The sequence below is a fragment of the Canis aureus genome, chromosome 3, assembly GCF_053574225.1.
Source record: "Canis aureus isolate CA01 chromosome 3, VMU_Caureus_v.1.0, whole genome shotgun sequence".
Classification (NCBI taxonomy): domain Eukaryota; kingdom Metazoa; phylum Chordata; class Mammalia; order Carnivora; family Canidae; genus Canis; species Canis aureus.
This window is the reverse complement of record NC_135613.1, coordinates 53,668,983-53,683,577: the sequence shown is the minus strand read 5'-3', so window position 1 is coordinate 53,683,577 and position 14,595 is coordinate 53,668,983. Positions and strand designations below refer to the sequence as shown.

General features: G+C 50.5%; 1 protein-coding gene across 2 annotated transcripts in view; it reads left to right on the top strand.

Annotated features, from left to right (window-relative positions):
- The window catches only part of SHISA6 (shisa family member 6), a 277,698-nt gene that overhangs the window by 23,936 nt on the left and 239,167 nt on the right, over positions 1-14,595 (top strand). The gene's annotated exons all lie outside the window — the stretch shown is intronic.

Here is a 14,595-nt window from a genome sequence, read left to right as displayed (position 1 = left end):
CCCTAACATCTTAACCCAGTTGGGAACACGAATCCAAAGGAGCTGAGTGGACAATTTCCTTACAAGCACAGCTGGGCAAGTCATTTTCTATGGTGAGCATGACCAGACTGCCTAGGACTGACCCCAGTCCTTTGGCACGACTTCCACTTTGATACTTGGATCTGAAATCTTGACATCCATCACCCTAACGCTATTTGGAGGATGGGCTCTGGAGTCTGAACTTTACCTGCAGTGAGGATGTGCAGTCGCTTGGTGCCAGGAAGGGTGTTGCAGATTCAAAAGTGTAGTGAATGCGCTGCTGAGATCAAATTTCTTTTCCATTCATTCTTGAACTTGCTCCAATTTATTAAATCAGAAACTGTATACTTGCCCTTAAGGTAATCCTAATTAAACCTTTTGAGGATCTGATAGAGGTTAAGGGCATTCTTCTTCAAAAATATGCACATACATATAAATATATGGATTTGTCCGACACGTTAAATATGATTTCAGAATTCATGGACCCTTCCAAAGTTAGAAATCCCTCATTTAAAAGTAAAGACGAGAGATCTATCCTTGCAAAAAGTCTAGCTTTTAGCTTTGCTATCATAGATGCTTAAAATGTAAGCAATGGAAGGAATCTTGGCAAAAACTTCTGGACCGGTAGTCCTCTATCTCACTGTACATCTAGATCACCTAGGAGTTCTTACATATGCTGATGCCTAGGCCCTACAAATTAACCTGAATTTCCAGGGATGCTGCTAGCATCTTTACTTTTGAAAATCTTCCCAAGGTGATTCAAACACTCAGGGTGAAGATGATTCAAACACTCAGGGTGAAGAACCATTGGTCCAGATAGATTCCTCATTTTATGAGTAAGGATACTGAAAGGCAGTGCCAGTGGTTCTCAAACTTGGCTGCACATTGGAATCAACCAGGGAGCTTTAAAAATGAGGGATACCTCGGTCTCAACCCCAGAAATTGTGATTTAATGGATGTGAGAATGTAACCTGAGCATAGGGCAGGGAGGTGGGTGTTGCAATCTCCCCAGGTGATTCTGTTGTGGAGCAAAGTTTGAGAATCGCTGGTTGGTGTGAAATCGCATAAAGGTACCATTCTAATTAATCCTTATTTTCATCCATCACCGTTTATTCCAGCCTTGGTATTATGACTAGGTTTAAGGAGGGTATTTTTGTTTTCCTGAAAACTCAATGGCGTGAAGTCAGATTTCTCTGGGACCTTGACTGTGATCCTGGAACTTGAGGTCAACCTGGTATCCATAGCACCCCTGAGGGTGTACCCTGCCCCACCCTGCTCTGATTTTTCTTTGTCTCATTCACCAGCCTGCTTGTTCCCAGCCGCCGAGTCCAGACTGATTAAGTAGATGGTCCTGATTTGCTCTTAAAATGCATTTCTGGGCAGAAAGATTTGTCATTTCTTCTGGTTTCTGTGTACATCCTCTCCTGGTAATCTGAGAAGGAAAGCTTCTAGTTCCGTAATTCATCTTGTGTTTGTCCAGTTGGAACCCTTCACTTTGCCTTTCGAGATGGGCATTGTTTCCCTGGTCCAGAGAGCGCTCTCCATCGAGGTGACACTTGAAAGTAATTTCATAACTCTCAAACGCCTATAGCTTATAATGCACACAATGGCTTTTTCAAGTAGCTACTCATAGCCTTTGCCACAAAATATTGCAACTGGAGCTGAAGTTTAAGCAGAACTTTGCCCTAAATGTCCAGAGGGGAGGTTTACTATGATTTTTTGTTTGTCACCCATCTAATCAACAACCCACTGATGGGAGGAGGATGGTGACAGAAATAGCAGGAGGCATCATAGCATGAGTAGTTCTGCTACTCCAAGTGAGGTCCGTAGACTGGCAGTATCAACACTGCCAGGAAAGGTGTGTGAGAGATGAGGTATCGCGGGCTCCAGGTCACCTGCCAAAAGAGAACCTACATTTTGCTGAAATCACTTAGCAGATGACATTTGAGAAGCGCTGGAAAAGCCTGGGCTCTGAGTACATCCCCCTGTTGGCTTTCTGGCCCTGTGACCTACTATGCATGTGACCTTGGCCAGCCACCCGGACTGAGTTTCCTTCCCTGCCCTTGAGGCTAATAGGACCTGCTGCCCCGAGTGGTTTTCGGGATATACTGAGTTAAACCAACTAGAATTCTTAAGACCGGTCCTGACTCCTAGCACACATTCAGAATGAGCTGTGGCCGGGCTGGAGGAAATATATACACAACTCATGGCAAATTAGTGGAAAAAAAAAAGGATAGAAAACAAAGGCATTGGTGTTCTTAGACCAGGCAGGGTCCATGGGGTTGTATCTGAGATGAAAGCCCCTGCACCCACGCCTTCCTGTGCTCAGCCCCTGCCCACAAGTGCCTCTTCTGAGGATGAAAGTGGCTTTGTAGGGCTTTGTAGGGCTCTCTCCAGTTTTTGGATGCCAAAAGAACATGCCTGGTTAGGTTAGGAAATGGAGTAAGTCCTGTCTTAATAATACAAACAACGAGGGCATGAGTAGCAAACGCACCATTTATTAGCACCTACTGTGCACTGGGTACTCTGTCAAAGATTTTATTTAAGTTTTTAAAAATTTTTTATTTTAAATATTTTACTTTATAATTTTATTTTTTTTGAAGATTTTATTTATTTATGAGAGACCTATTGAAAGAGGCAGAGACACGGGAAGAGGGAGGAGCAGGGTCCCTGCGGGGAGCCCAATGTGGGACTCGATCCCTGGGATCACGCCTTGAGCCAAAGGCAGACGCTCAACTGCTGAGCCACCTGGGTGCCCCTGAATCTTTTTATTTTTAAGTGATCTCTGCACCCAGTGTGGGGCTTGAAAAATTCTGAGGTCAAGACTTGCATGTTCTACTGACCGAGCCAGCCAGATGCCTGTGAATTTTTATTTTAATTCTAGTAAACACTTTATAATAGACGGTGGATCCTGTAATTTTTCTTAGGCACAAGAGCTCCTATCCCTACATTAGAAAAGTCCTCTTTCTTTCCGGAAGAGCCTTTCAGTGAACTCTTCCAGAGGTCCCTTCCCAACTTTAAAGGGAGATTCATAATGGATGTTTGGTCTGGGTGTAGAACATCAGGGAAGTTCATTTCCATCCCTCACTGCCCAAATCTGGTAGCCCCCAGACCCTCACCATGGCTGGTGTGGTCCACGCACCAGCCGTGACTTCATTCCCACCTGGAGTTGGTTAGAACTACTGAATCCAAATCTGCATTTTAACAAGACCCTCAGATGATGGGTAAGCACATCAAGGGTTGGAGAAGATCCCTTTAGCATGGTAAGCCTCGGCCCTGGACGCACCATGGGGTCATGTGCACGGTTCTGAAAGTACTGATGCCTGGCCCACACCCCCTGCAAAGATTCTGCATTAATAGTTCTGGAGTGGCATCTGGATATTGGTGTTTTTCAAGAGCTTCCCATGTGGGTCTCGTGTTCAGCAAACGCTGAGAACTGGAGCTGAGAGGGGGACTGGCAAGTGAGGGAAACATCTGGAAGGCTGTGGGGTGTGGGTGCATATCGAGACCCACGTGGTTGAGCCTTAGACCCACGGGGTCGAGCCCAGCTGGCCCTGGTCAGCGGGCCGCAGAGACACGTCCTCCTCCCCACAGTAGGTGGGGCAGAGGGAGTGGAGAAAGCAGGTGTACTGAGGGGGCAGGGCCCGTCTGCAGTTCTGATGGGGACACCTGGGCAGCAGCCGGGAGGAGCAGAAGCACAAGAATGGACTGCAGGGTCAGGTAGAGCCAGGCGGCAGGAAATGCACCACATCCAGAGCTGCAGGGCCCCTGAGGTTTGCGGGGTGATGGGGGTGGGGGGCTTGCTTGGTTTTCTTGGATGTTGAGGAGTGGAGCCTGAGCATGCCCCCGGCCTGACTCAGCCCTAAAGAGCCTGGCTGGGGGCAGGCCAGGGGAGAGTGGGGTACCCATCCCTCACCATTGCCAGTTGACGCCACATGTTGGGGTTCCAGAGTTCCGATCCCCAACTTCCCCCTTATCAGGAGCGGCATCAGCTGGAGGAAATAAATATTTATGTCCCAGCCACACACCACTGTGAGTTGTATAAATGAGCAATCAGTCATCCTGTCTCTTGTCAAAGCCGTGAGCTATAATGGCAGGCGAAGCGAGCCAAGGGACGTGACTGTTTAAGCTTCGTGGAGACCGGGAGTGAAGCGGGAGCAGCTGACGGAGGGGCGCTTTGTCGCAGCCCGGAATGGCCTGGCCCCTCGCCGCTCCTGCCACCCACTTTCGCCGTGTTTTGCTGGAATCCAGACCCCGTCCCTCCTCATGTTGAGTCCATGCTTGCCTTTGGGGTCTTTTCCTCTTTTGCTTTTTTGGCCAGAAACTTTCCATCACCAGATCTTTGGCCAATGCTCAGACGGCCCCGCCTTTCCTGGTCCCCTGCCTTCCTTTCTTCCGAGCACTTGTGCCATCTCACACTGTGTCTTTGTTGGCACGTTGCTTCGTTGTCTGTGCCTCTACCTGAGTGCAAGCTCCATGAAGGCAAGGGTTTTGTCTTTCTCTTCGCCGTGGCATCCCTTACCAGGAGCATGGCCTGGGAGATCATGGGTGCTCAGTGACTGTGAATGAATGCACACATGCCTGTTGGTGAGGTCCTTTCTTAGGATGGACACACAAGTCAGCACGCAGGCACTGGTTACGCAGCTGCATGCCACAAAGCTCCCATGAAGGCTGCGTGTCCCTTCTCTGGCCCTCCCTGCAGCACCAGTGGGGAGTGGATCACTTTGACAGCCTGGCGATCGGATCACCCGGTGGCAGGCTGAGCTGGAGACCCTGGTTCCTGGTGCTCAGGCCTTTCACCAAGACCCTCTGGCTCTCTCCTCCTGTCTGGGGCTGACCCAGTTCTCCATGGCTCAGTGTGGCTAGAGACAGGAAGCTTCATGTCCCTGGCTGGGTGCAGAGAGGCTGTAACCCCAGGGACAGGGCTCGGGGGGTGGGGGTTAGACTCCTTTAGAGTTAGAGAAAGACTCCTTTGCAGAAGTCTGGGAAGCTGAGGCTGCTCAGAGTCCCAGTTCAGGGATCAGTGTAAGGCTGCAGGCCATACCCCTGAACTCTGAGAAACTTTGCTCGTGGGAAGTGGGATTCTTCTTTGTCTCATCCCCAGGGTGACAGGACTGTCTCGTTCTATAGGAGGTTGAGATCACAGCCACACGCGACCTCTGAGCTCTAAGGGGATCGGTGGTGAGATTGGCGGACCCATAGTGTTGCAGTTGGAGATGTGGTCTGTGCCACTGGGCAGACTGGGGCGTGAGTCCTCCCTGCTCACTCGCAGGCTCTGGGACCCCTGACCTTTTGCTCAGTGGCCACCTCCATTTCAACCATCTTCACAACTGTCCTCTCTGTCAGCAGCCATACCTCCTCTGTGTCCCTCTATCTCTGCTTTTTTCCTTCTCCTTCTCCCTGGTAACTGCCAGGCTGGCTTCTGCCTCTGCTCCCTTTCATGGTTCCTGATTCCATTGATCTGTCTCTTATTCTGCGGGTCTTCAGCAGTGACTGTGTCTCAGCAGTTCTCTTAGAACAGATACCAGCTTAGCCCACCGTGGACCTGCCTTTTCATTCTGGGGGCCTCCCTGGCCATTCCCTGCCACTTCCGAGTGTTCTCCTGGCCGTAATTTCTTTCCAGACCTGCCCATGTGGTTCTGACAGGCTCCTAGCAGGCTGGCGTGGCATGTCCCTCCTGAGGGCTCCCTGTGCTTACCCAGATGTTGGGTTACCTCTGTTGCCCTCACGCTTTGCCCTTGCTCTTTGCAGCCATTGCCTGCAGGTCTCTGCCTGGGGGTGGCTGAGGCCAGGCCACAGACCCAGCCACTCTGATTCTTGTCTCCTTGCAGGGCCTGAAAGACCCAGAAAGTTTGCTCTTGGAGTCAAGGCCAGCAGCAAAGACAAGGCACAGGCACTGCTCATCCTTGATAACAGGAGGAACATTAATTGGTGCTTATAGTGGGGTGAAGACCAAGTACCAGGCACCATTGTCTGGGCTTTCCCTGCATTATCAGAAGGACTCTGTGAGGTGGTATCAGAGTCATTCCCATTGTACAGGTGAGGATGTTGAGGACTGGGAGATGGGAGGCCCTGCCTGAGGCCACAGACGCAGACATGGGTAGAGAGAGGATTGCCAGTCAGGTGGGCTCTGCTACCATGCTCTCGCGTCTCTCTTCTGTTACTTGTATATTTTGCTTCAATTTCTTATATCTCACGTCATGTTAATAAACGTAGACGGCAGGATGTCCTTTATCTCCGCTTCACAAAGAATGCCCCTCTTCCAGCTGACCCAGGCTTTTGGCGTGGAAGCATTTGTGTCTTGAGGCATCTAAAACTGGTTTTTTCTCACTTGTGAAACGATAGGGTAGCCAGGGAAGTACACTGCATGGTATACTCTGTCTTCCCAAATATTTTGCGTGGAGCTTATCATGTGCCTGATGTCGTGTTGGGTCCTGGGGGGTCCATGAATGGAATTGACAAGCATGGAGACAGGCATGGAGACATCCTCATGAGGACAAGCAGGGTGTGGGTGTGGAGAGGGGAACGGGAGACCCAGGATTCCACAGACGCTGGCATGCTTGAGCAGGGTGCCCAGGAGTTCCATTGGACGGAAAGGGTGAGCAATGAGGTGTGCAAAATAGCGCAGGCCAGATTGCCCGAATCCTCAAGGGCAGAAAATAAAATCTGCAAGGAACATTCTGTCAGAAGGATGCTCTTGGGGGCATTATCCTGTGTGGGTGTGAGGCTCCTCCACATTGCAGAGCGACATGGGTTCTTAGGGTCAGTTTTCGTGCTTTGCTATTTGTTTCTTCCCTTGGGTTCAGGCAGTCAGCGACTCCCTATGTTGACCTCAGCACAGCCACCCCTCCTTCTTAGCCAAGGCTTTCATCTGGATTGAGCCTGCAGATGGCTGAGTTTAGTAAGCTCCTGTGGCAAGGAAGAGTCACCTTTCTCACCGGGGGTGGGGACCTGCGTCTCACCGTCTTCTACACTGGTTTTGGTGGTTCCAATTTTTTCCTCTCTTGCTTTCCTCTGGTGAATGTGGGACATTGCAGCTGTGATTCCTGGACAACAAGACCACTACATAGTCTATCTCCGAGCCGTTGCCCATTTGTATTCTCGTTTTCGCTCATTTTCCCATGACGCCAGATCCTTTCTGTGAAATTCCGCCATTTAAGTCATCTGTGCCTTCGGCCAAGGATTAAAGGCAATCAGGGTGGTGGTGAAAAGCACAGACTAAGGGTGCCTGGGTGGCTCAGTGGTGGACCATTTGCCATCAGCTCAGGGCGTGATCTGGGGGTCCTGGGATCGAGTTCTGCATCGGGCTCCCCACAGGGAGCCTCCTCCCTCTGTCTATGTCTCTGCCTCTCTCTCTGTGTCTCTCATGAATAAATAAAATCTTTTTTAAAAAAATGCACAGACTATGGAACCAGACTTTTCGGGGGAATCTGGGCTGCCTCGGCTTCCCCATCTGTGAAACGGGTCTGGTACGTCTGGTCTAGCATCTCTCTCCTGAGACAGTTGTGAGATTAAAGCAGTTTGGGTGGAAAGCAGTTGGAGCAGCATCTAATGTAGGGAAGCATTGTTTTCAGTGTGCAGGGGCTCATGTGTTGGACACAAGGCCACCTGTGGCTGTTGAGTGCTTAGAACTGAAATTGAAATATGTTTCAGAGCCTCAGAAATTTCATACTTTTTTTTTTATTTTTTATTTTTATTTTTATTTTTATTTTTTTTCATACTTTTTTTTTTTAAAGAGAGTGTAAAGTATCTCCATAATTTTGCTTAGGTTGATTGCATGTTGGGATGATAGTCTTTTGGATATATTGGATTAAACAGAATCTATTATTATACAATTAATTTCCCTTCCTTCCTTCCTACCTCCCTTCCTTCCTTTTTCCTTCCTTCCTTCCTTCCTTCCTTCCTTCCTTCCTTCCTTCCTTCCTTCCTTCCTTCTCCTTCCTTCCTTCCCTTTTCCTTCCTTCCTTCCTCCCTCCCTCCCTCCCTCCCTTCCTCCTCCCTCCCTCCCTCCCTCTTCCTTCCTTCCTTCCTTCCTTCCTTCCTTCCTTCCTTCCTTCCTTCCTTCCCTTCCTTCCTTCCTTCCCTTTTCCTTCCTTCCTTCCTCCCTCCCTCCCTCCCTCACTCTCTCCCTCCCTCCCTCTCTCTCTTTCTTTCTTTCTTTCTTCCTTCCTTCCTTCCTTCCTTCCTTCCTTCCTTCCTTCCTTCCTTTCTCATTCTTTCAATGTGACTCCCAGAAAATGTAAAATCACACTGAGCCAGATGTTAGTGGCATCAAGAGTCTACTTGAGTTCAAGTTTCAAAACAAACCCTTTGTGGAGCTTACGCTGTATTGAAGGAGACAGGGAATATCTGATCACTCCAGAGTGTGCTGAATGCTCAGACACAATCAGACAGGTGGTGTGTTCAAGGAACCCTGGGGAGAGGGAATCACTTAAAAAAAATAGACTTAATTAATTTATTTAGAGCACATGAGCATTGGGGAAAAGGCAGAGGGAGAGAGAAAATCCCAAACAGACTCCCTGCTGAGCACAGAGGCCAACACAGGGCTGGATCTCTTGACCCTGAGATCATGACCTGAGCTGAAATCAAGAAGCAGACAGTCAACCAACTGAGCCATCCAGGAGCCCTGGAAGGAATCACTTTTGATAGTGTGGTCCTAAGAAGTGGTGTTTGAGCTGGAACCTAACTGGCGAGCAGAAGCCAGCCACGGAGAAATCTGGAGGAAAAATGTTCTAGGCAGAGGGAATAGCAAGTACAAAGGCCCCAAGATAGAGGCAGACCTGGCGCGTTTAAAGCACAGAAGTCGGACATGGGTGTCGAGTATGGTGAACGAGGAGCAGGCGGTGCGTGGCTGGGGTAGACACAGGCCAACCACGCAGGGTGTTAGAGGCTGTGGTAAGAAGTGTGGACTTTATGCAAGCATGCTCTGATTTCTGTTTTAATACGATGACTCTGATTGCAGTGGAGTGGGAAATGGGCTCTGTCGAGAAGCAGGAAAACAATTGGCATTTCTGGTGACAAGACGAGTTGATGAAAAAACTTTCTGTGACTTTCTCCTTCACGAGAAGGGGCATAAAGGAGCAGAGTGATGCAGGATGATGGCCCATGGGTTTCAGAATCCGGCAAATGAGGCTCCAAATCTCACCCAAGCTTGGACAAGCCCAGAGACCTTCATCCAGAGCACTCCAACAGGGGTTGGCAGACTTTTCCTGTAAAGGGCCAGATTGTAAATGTTTTAGGCTCTGTAGCCGGAAAGCCTCTGTGGCATCTGTTCAGGTCTGCCACCGTGGCGTGGAAGTAGCCATAGTAATATGTAAATGATGGGCTCGGCGGCTGCGTGCCCATAAACCATTATTTACAATAACAGGCGGTTTGCAGGATTTGGCCTGGGGGCTGTGGTTTGTCAGCGCTCGCTCTTAACCTCGCTCTGGAAGCCATAGCCGCCTTCCACGGGGCACGTGAACGGGGACACATCCCATACCCAGATGCTGTGAAGGGGGATGTCAGTGGCCAGCCAGAGCCGTGAGCCCTCGGGGCGCTCCGTACATGTCAGGCCTCCCTCCCTCTCCTGCAGCTCTGGCCAGGATGCTGCTTCATGCTGATTTTACAGCCTGTGGAATGGGCCCTAACAAGGGTTGATGAATTAACCACATCAGAGTGAGACCAGGGTCTTCCTTGGCCCTGAAGTTCTTGCGGTGGGGGTTTACCCCTCACCTGGGTGATAGGGTACAAATGTGCTTATTAAATTGACCAGCGACACATCGGTTGGAGGGATGGACAGCACTCCCTCCCCCACTGATGAAAGACTTACGGTTCAAAATGTCTCTGTAGGTGTAGACATCCCAAGGTCATGGTGAACAAGCTCGTTCTGCTGTTTGAAGCTCAGGCTTCCACTTGTGTCTCAGATCCTGTGTATTCCTGGTCTTCAGACACTTTGTCCCCTTGACCTATATGCCCTCCCCTCCTCTCCACGAGCTCTGTCCCTCTGGCGTGTGAACATGCTCTGCTCCCCACCTTAATACTTAAGGACAAAGACCCCTCCACTTTGCACCCCTCCACCTTTTCTCTCCCCAACAGCTGAACTTTGCAAAACAGTTGTCTCTACCTGCTGCCTCGACTTCTTCTCCTGCCACCTGCTTCTCGGCATGGTATGCTGGCTTCTATCCCCTCCACCCCGAAGCTTTGGGGCTTTGGTTAGAGTGGACCTCCTGCCCCTCCCTCCGTGGAAGCCAAAGCTCTGGCCTCCTGAGCCCATCCAGGTTTCCCGTGCATGCTCTGCTTTGCGCTCGGTCTGGAATGTTCGCTCTCTGTCTACTCTCCCCAAGCTGTGCCTGCCCCCTTTACCACCCAAATGTCAGCTGAACTCCCATGGAAACAGGTGTCATCCCTGGTGCCCCAGCACCCTGGGCTCCCTGTCGTTACAGAGAGTTGGGCTTAGCTCAGAGCCCAGCTCGGCCTCCTCCTGGCTGTAGGGTCTTGACCGATTCACTTAACCTCTGCATGCCTCAGTTTCCTGGTCTGTAAGCTAGGACCATGGTATCTCCTCCAAGCGTTGTAGTGAGAATTTGATGCATTGATAACCTGTGTGCTGTGAGGTCTTTCTCAAGTCCGTCCAGCCCCAGAGCAGACCCTACAATCCTCGGAGCTTCCATTAGGGCACATTCAACGTTCCTTCGGTCCTTGTTGGGGGACTGCAGGTCATGTGAGAGAGTCATGGGGGCAGCATGGTTGACACCGTTCGTGGTCCACAAACAGACCAAATTTCTGGTCCCTCTGGAAACAGCTGTTTTTAGACTGTATTGAGAGAACCTCGAATCCAGATCCAGGGCAGATCCAGAGACATGCCTGCTCCCCCCTTGGCTTGTGTGTGGACACCTGCACTCCTGTGCCCTGTGTGTGCCAGGAGAGTGTTGCGGCACAAGACAGGCCTAAGAGCCCCGCTCTTAGGTGATCGTAACGACTCATGCATGAAGTTTTTTGTTTTATTTTATTTTATTTTATTTATTTATTTATTTATTTATTTATTTATTTATTTTGTTTTTTGTTTTAGATTTAATTTATTTATTCATGAGAGACACAGAGAGAGAGAGGCAGAGACACAGGCAGAGGGAGAAGCAGGCTCCCTGTGGGGAGTCCGATGCAGAACTCGATCCCAGGACCCCAGGATCATGCCCTGAGCTGAAGGCAGATGCTCTACCACTGAGCCCCCCAGGCATCCCATGCATGGAGCTTTGCAAAATGCTTTTCATGCACCGACTTACTTAAATCCTATAGCAGCCCGATGAAGGTGTGGGGGCTTCAGAATCTTGTTCAAGGTCAGACAACCAGGAGGGACTGGCTGGTATGGGCTCTGAGGGCAGGCAGCCTTTCCCCAGAGACCAGGCCCTGACATCAAACTGATCAGAGGAACAGACCAGACATGGGGAGCCCCTTGCAGGTGCCTAAAACATGTCCTGTGGCCAGGAGTCAATGCTGGCTCCTGCTTGTCACTGTACATGAACGTGGGGTTTGTAGATGATGTTGGAAGAGGCCCCATGACAGTGGCCACCTGGCCAGTGCTGAGCCACTCATCCCAGGATGCACTTAAGTTGGGCTGGGGGAGCCTCTGGGCATCTTTAGCTTCAGGAGAGGCTCTCCCAGTGATTTCTAGGAGCCTCCTCCCGTGGGTCTCATCCCTGTACCCTGCTGGGGGCTGCAGGGGCAGGCCATGCATCTGGCCCACTCTGTCCCATCCAGAGCTCACTTAGCGGCTGCAGTGCTTTGTCTTTCTCTTGGAATTCTGTGATCCCCGGGGTCAGAGCTCCGGTGAGCCCACTGACTGAATCACTGTCCCGTCCTCTGTGCCAGGCTTGTCACCGGAGGGAATTCATTCCCACTGCAGGATGTAGTGCCATTCAGAAAGCGAAGCGCAAGCCGCCCCTGTGTTCTGATCCTGGGGGTGGAGGGTGTTGGCGAATGGTGCTTTCCAGCCCAGGATTGCCTTAAAAAGGGGTGTGCCCGGGAACAGAGCCTTCCAGAAGCCAGAGGAACTGCCCTTGCCTGGGCCAGGAGGCCACTGCGCTCCAATTGCTCTGCCCACCCCGAGGGCCGCATCTTGCATGGGAACCGCAGGGGCTTGGCCAGAATGGACCCTCTCACCCCACCCTGCCTGCACCCTTCCTGCCAGGGAAGCAGCCTGGGTGGGGTGGGGGCAGACGAAGCCTGCTCTCACCATATGGCTGGGGGAGCAGGGAGAGTCACTGAGCTGGCCCACTAATTACCTACCGCGCCCAGGAAGCAGAAGGATTTAGAATTTTTTCTGGCTGTTACCAAAATGAGGTGCAGGACAGAAGGAGAGCCAAGGCGCTGCGGACAGGGTTAGAATTCACAATTACCTTGGTGAGTTGGCAAAACAGAGGGACCAGCAGAGTACGCACGGTGCAGGGAGGACGAGAGAGCAAGAGGGCGCCCGGGCAGGGAAGAGAAATTACTGCAGGCCTCGGGGGAGGGTGGCCATGCGTCCTCAAGTTGGCAAAGATTAGGGCTCCCTGGGTGAGGGGTCCCAGGCTCCACCTGAGTGGGTGGTAGGGGTCTTCTCTCAGGGGCCTCCACATCCATCACCAGCTGAGGACAGGATTAGTGGGAGACAAAAGAGAAGGGGACTTCGAGCCATCTGTATCCAGATGTTAGGCACCCATGATTCATTGAGCATTCTGTGAGGTCCTACAGAAGCGAGATGTTGGGCAAGACACAGTCCTGGCCTTGGGGGCTTAAGTCCAGGAGCTGAAAGACAAGACTCTACAGTAGAAAGATGATCAGCCATACAGGTGCTCCACCAGAATCACAAGCCATGTGCTCAGAAAGGTCCAGAGGGAGGTGGCTTATGTGGAGAACACAAGGTAGTAGTTCCTTGAAGGGTGGATGCATTAAATGGGTGAGGAGGGTGGAGGTCAACTGAGGCCAGAGCCTACAGGGCAGAGATACTTAAGGGACCAGTGGTTTGCTAAGGCAAGTGGTGACCATTTCCTTTGGAAAGGTTGGTTGTGGCTTTCCTGTATACAGATAGTCATGATGAAGGAACCAGGGGAAAGGCCAGAAGAAACTGGAAATCTGTGTCCTGTTGGAGAAGGCTATTCCAAGCAGGGGAATTTCCTGTTTTTTTTTTTCTTTAAACATAAGGGCAGGAGGCTGTTTGGGTGGTAAGGAATGGAGTGCCTCGTGTGGAGGTGCCATGTGGCCCCTCCATTCGTTGGGCTAAGGATGGAGGATGGGGTTGGGGCAAGGCTGGACCCTGCAAGGGGGCTTGAGAGGAGGCTTTGAGGATCTGTAAAATGAGAGGTAACCAGAGGAAGAGGTGCAAGGACCATAGACCATGAGCAGCACCTGGAGAAAGCGGAGGTCAAAAACAGAGGTCAAAACAGAGGTCAAAACAATTTTCCTTTACCGGGGGACCAGGCTCTGAAGTTGTGGGAGTGAACCGAAGAAGTCTCAGTTGTAGGAGACAGGAAATGAACCCATAAACCTGCAACATAAGATTGGGTCATGATATTTGCATCAAAGGGAACTAGAGTAGGGAAGTAGAAAGTGGTGGGAAGTGGGAAGGACAAGCCTGATTTGGAGAAGGGACCCAAGTGGCCAGTCAGATTATTGAAGCAGAGACTTGAAGGGCTGAGAGGATGAGCCACATGTGACTGTGTGCAGGGTACAGGGGAGATTGTGCCAGGTGTGTTAGGGGGATGAGAAGACCAGGGTGGCTAGTGTGGAGAGAGCCAGAGTAGAGACATGGTAGTGGATGAAGTTGAAGAGGTAGGGCATTGGGGGCCATGGTAGGGTCTTGGGTTTCATTCTGAGTGATGGGGGCTGTGGTGGGGATTTTCGGCAGAGGAATGGTGAGGCCTGAATTGTATCTGACATAATCCCTCTGGCTGTTGTGTTGAGGATAGACCCTGGGAGGCAAACATGGAGGAGAGGAGATGTGTGAGGAGGTGGAAGCTACTGCACCATCCTGGGGATGAGCCAGAGGCTTTGACTAGGATGGTAGTGATGGAGAAAGAGTCAGTGTCAGTGTTTATTTATTCTTAACTTCTTATTTGGAACAGTTTTAAACTAATGGGAAATTTGAAGTGATTGAATGATACAGGGTATACCTGCATGTCTTTCACCAGTAATTAACATTTGCCCCCCTCTCTCTCCTCCTCCCCTTCCTTCTCACTGTCCCCATCACCATGGTCACCATCATCATCATCGTCATTGTCACCATCCTCTTTGCTATCGCCATCATCTTTATCACCATCATCATTACTGTCATCACTACTGTCATCATCATCATCACCACCATCACCATCATTGCCATCATCATCATCATCACCACCACCACCACCATCATCATCACCATTATCACCACCATCATCACTACCATCATCATCGTCATCACCACCACCATCATCATCACCACTATCACCATCATTGCCATCATCGTCATCAACATTACTTTCATCACCATCATCATCATCGTCATTATCACTACCATCATCACTGTCATCACTACCATCATCATCATCATTACCACCATCATCACCACCACCATCATCACCATCA